The 4,609-nt window shown below is 41.4% G+C and overlaps 1 long non-coding RNA gene across 1 annotated transcript; it reads right to left on the bottom strand.

Annotated features, from left to right (window-relative positions):
- Positions 1-678: 678 nt before the first annotated feature.
- Positions 679-2,256, bottom strand: LOC100275143 (uncharacterized). The gene is made up of 2 exons (NR_159976.1): positions 1,984-2,256; positions 679-858 (listed from the first exon to the last, which is right to left on the bottom strand). It is a non-coding gene; the product is annotated as an uncharacterized lncRNA (long non-coding RNA).
- Between the last annotated feature and the right edge of the window lie 2,353 nt (positions 2,257-4,609).

Raw genomic sequence — 4,609 nt, 5'->3', positions numbered from 1 at the left:
TAGCTTCCAAGGTTTTCAGACGAAGCCGGTTACTGCTCAGGCATTGTTTCAATGCACACAAGACCTGGAGGAATACCTTTAGGCGTATGTCCGATGGTTCCTGCGACTAAGAGCATAAGCACCCACAATGCCCAATGAAATTGTCATTGAGGCCATGATCAAGGGACTTAGGCCAGGACCTACAGCTCAGTATTTTGCTAGGAAGCCTCCGCAAACCCTAGAAAAGCTGCTTTAGAAGATGGATGAGTACATCTGGGATGACAATGATTTTCGCCAAAGAAGGCAGGAGGCCTACAGGTTTTTTGAGATGACCAGGGGCTTCGAAGGGAGGCTTCATCCTAGGCATGTCCGGTCAATTCATAACTCCAATTCCAATGATGAAAGGGCCAGCAATGTTCATCATACTCATCACAATTCTCAGTCTTCAAGCATGACTCCTTTCAGACCACTAGCTCCGAGGGGCAAGGGAGGAAGGAGTTTCGGTGGAGGGCGATTTGGCAATCAACCTAGAAAATTGTACTGACTTTTTTGTGGAGAGGACAATGGCCACACAACAAGGACATGCTAGGTCACGATACATAATGTCACACCCGGATTTTAGGGGTCCAAAACCTAGGCGCGAAATAAACACCAAATGTGCTGGGACCAAGTCTCACACATATGATGAATAGTGGTACAGAAACGAATGTCACATCTTTACTATATAATAGGAGTTCTGTACAAAATAAATAAATCATTACATCATGAGGAGACAATGATCCAGCAACCCAAAGTTGATTGGGAGACGACGGCCTAGACCTCGCACGAACATGTCACAACATCCTCCATGCGCCTCATCTTGTGGTACCTGTTCTTGACCTGTGGGGGTGTGAGACAGCAAGAGTGAGTTCACATACGTTCATAGCTCAACAAGTTGTGGGGAATAATGTGCATGAACTCGCCAAAGGTGGGAGCTCACGTGAAGTGTAAGGCTTACCAAAGAGGATGGTTGGAGCTGAGCATTGCTTTTAAAGTTGGTCAAAATTTTATTAGCAGTTACTAAGTATAAGTAAATACCAACCCAATTAAGTAGTAGAACAAAATTAATAACAACACCCTCAATGTAATGCATATGACAAATTGAATTTAGTTTCATAAATTAATCATGTAAGTGTCTGAGATGCTCATGACCGTGAGCACGGCTAGTATACCAGTTTTACACTCTGCAGAGGTTGCGCATCTTTACCCACAAGTCATGTTACCCATCTGCCAAGAGAAGGCCAATCCCATACACCTCTACCGAGGAGGCGAGGCAGGGTAACACTACGAGGCCTTTACAAAGTTCCACTAGCTTCAGAAAACCCGCTACAGTTATAGGAATCTCCAATGCAGGGATTCCTCGCCTGACCGCCATCGCAGCAAAATCAACCCAATGACCTCCCTACACTGACCACTCCCCTACTGCCCTTGCCCCTTTCGGGTAAGCTAGTCCTGCACTAGCTTTCCTAATTAGTCAGCCAAGGGCGTCCCATACCACCCTTGTGGTAGCACTATTTTCCCAGGTGGTTCTCTATGTTCCAATTAACATAATGATCTTAACATGAACAATAAATTGCAACTGATAATAAAAGTATAATCATGAATAATGTGTATCTCTATACCCAAAATCCAAACCGATACACAGGGACAACCGTTAGATCGAGGATTGATGGTGTAGATTTAATTTATCCTTCATCAAATCGGAACCACACGATCTAGATCGACGACTCAGATCAAATCACGCGAAGGGGTTTACGCATTCTAATCGCAGCCACCCCTCTGAGAACTGACGGCTACGACGTGTTCTTCTTTCCCCGATATAGGGCACGACCGCACAGGGGACTCCTCCCACGGCGGCGCCTTCGCCTGCAATTGGCAAAGCCGGCGCCCCGTGCCCAAACTCAAAAACCACCCGTGCCATAAGCGCCCTACAGAAGATGGTGAGTGCCAGAGACGAATTCATACCGGAGTCTAGGGCGCGACGGAACCCTACCACGCCAGGCATAGATTCACGGCGGCGATCCATCTCAGTTTTCATGGCGACGAGCTCTCCGATCATCGAGCTTGCACGAAGAGGTCCTGGACACACTCAGTGTACCCGACGACCCCTACTCGAGCACATGCCGGGTTCGAACGACTTCGATGGTGTGATTCAGGTGTAGCGGACCACCGCGACCCCAAGCCATCAGTCAGATCTCCTTCATGCTTTCGATGAGGGCTCTTGAATATGGCGGGTTGGGCGCTTCAAGGGTGCAGGGTTCAGGTTTTATACTCTATTGCTGAGCCCGACCGGGGAGAGATTCCAGCAACTTGGACGCGGATTTGTTGGGGCGGTTTGCAACGGCCGAAGCTAGGGGAAGCACCAGACAGGGTTGGCCCACACGCCATACATGGTGTACGCGTGAACATTGGATAGGGGAGGGGATAGCTTTTACTGGAAGACGGGGCCCACGCGCCATTGACAAAAAGGAAAGGGTGAGGGGCTAGGCTTCTGCGTGCGCATGGTGTTGGGTCGGGCTGGTGGTTTTGGCCCAACGTCAGCAGGAAATCCTTTTCTCTATTTCTTTTCTATTTTTAATTGCTATATTCAAATCTGCTTTTGGATTTCAAATATGAGTTTAAGTCTCAACCAGAACTATATGTGCATTCAAAATTCCCAGCATGCAGCATAGTTTAGTTTTGTATCTATTAACAAGAGATATTATTGTTAAGAGTCATTTTCTAATGCATCATAGATATTCCCAAATCAATTTTGTGTTTCAATTCAAATTTGACTCTGGTTTCACATTTAATTTTCAAAAATAAAAGTACAATCAAAATCCAATATGTGATGCACTATTCATATTATTTCATTTATTTGTTTATTTGTTATTTGCATAATTTAATGCCATTAGTTAAGTATGCAAAAAAATAAAAAAAGAATTCAAGGAATTCCCCCAAAATGCTCACTTATAAAAATTTTTATTCATTTTTTTATTATTTTTTTCTTATACCAATTTTGGGCTTTACAAATCCTACCCCCTTAACATAAATCTCGTCCTCCAGATTTGTAAGGAAAGGGATACATAAAGATTGGTTTGTAATTCAACTTTTAGTCTTTAATTGGTTCAAACTTCTAGAGTCTCTTTTTTTATAGTCATTAGTGGGTGATTAGGAGAGCATAGGTATCCAGCTACATATTATGTAGGATATAAGCTGGACATGTTGAGGTAAGAAAGATTATGTCAAGGAAAAGAATTTATCCAATATGTTTAAGTCTTGATTCATCTCGAGATTTACTTTGACCATTATATCCTTCCTTGTCGATGTCGATCTTTCCTTCTCCGATCTTGGTCTCATTGATTTGAGGTTAGTGTATATCATCGGGGTTGGTGAATATGGTTAAAACAGATATGGAGGAGATAGACTACATGATGTAGGTCAAAAGTTTGTTTGATGTTAGGTGGGGATAGATAGATTATACAATTCATCATGTCTGTATTGGTTGGGTTAGCTCTTTTAGTCATGGTTGAGTTGGTCACTAACACCTGGCTAGTAGGGACTAATCTCTTCTACCAGTATCTCTAATCTATTTAAGTAGACCACATTAGATTAGCTCAACTTGAGGTTAGCCTTCGTTAGGTTAGATTAACCTATTGGATCAGATCTAGAATAGATTGATATGACTATTTTAGACTAGATAAGATCTAAATAAATTTTGGTTTAGCTCATGGTTGTTATTCTAGAGTGGGATAATATGCGAATTAGGGAAAGATGAATCCATAAGGATAAGGTAAAATCTTTTGCGGTCAGTTAGATCTATTAGGATGACATAAAATCTCTTCAAGATAAGATGAATCTACTAAGGTAATAGAGTATCTTTTAAGATAAGATGGATCTATTAAGCTAGATATATGTTAATTAGGATAGTTAGGATCTTTTGAGATGAGACGGATCTATGAGTGTAGAATAGAATCTTTTAAGATGAGATGGATATTGTTAGGGTAGATACTTTAATGAGGGATAATCTAGTTTGTCTAGTTATTTTTGTAAGCATATTTTCCTATATGTATATGCAGATGTAATTGTGGACATTACTCCACAACCCATCACACTCAATCAAAGATCCAAATCAGACAAATATCATAAGAACAAATATTCAAGCGTATAGGTACCTATAAAAATAGTTTTGTTTTTGTTCCTAAGAGTAGGTCTCCTATTCCTAAAGGTCACTTTAGGCACGGGATTTCAAAGTGTGAAATCCACATTTGTATTTTAGAAAGAAAAGGTAAGAGTAATCAGAGTAAGAGATTAAGAAAAGTTTAGAAAGGATTAGAGTAGCAAAGGTAAGTATATAATGGTTGTCCAGTTCTATCTAGGTTTTGTCTTACAGTCAACATCGCTCTGATACAACTTATGTCACACCCGGGTTTTAGGGGTCCAAAACCCGGGCGCGAAATAAACACCAGGTGTGCTGGGACCAAGTCTCACACATATGATGAATAGTGGTACAGAAACGAATGTCACATCTTTACTATATAATATGAGTTCTGTATAAAATAAATAAATAATTACATCATAAGGAGACAACGATCCAGCAACCCAAAGTTGA

The sequence above is a fragment of the Zea mays genome, chromosome 4, assembly GCF_902167145.1.
Source record: "Zea mays cultivar B73 chromosome 4, Zm-B73-REFERENCE-NAM-5.0, whole genome shotgun sequence".
In the NCBI taxonomy this organism is placed as follows: Eukaryota; Viridiplantae; Streptophyta; class Magnoliopsida; order Poales; family Poaceae; genus Zea; species Zea mays.
Note: the sequence above shows the minus strand (reverse complement) of the source record. Positions and strands in the feature narration are given on the sequence as shown.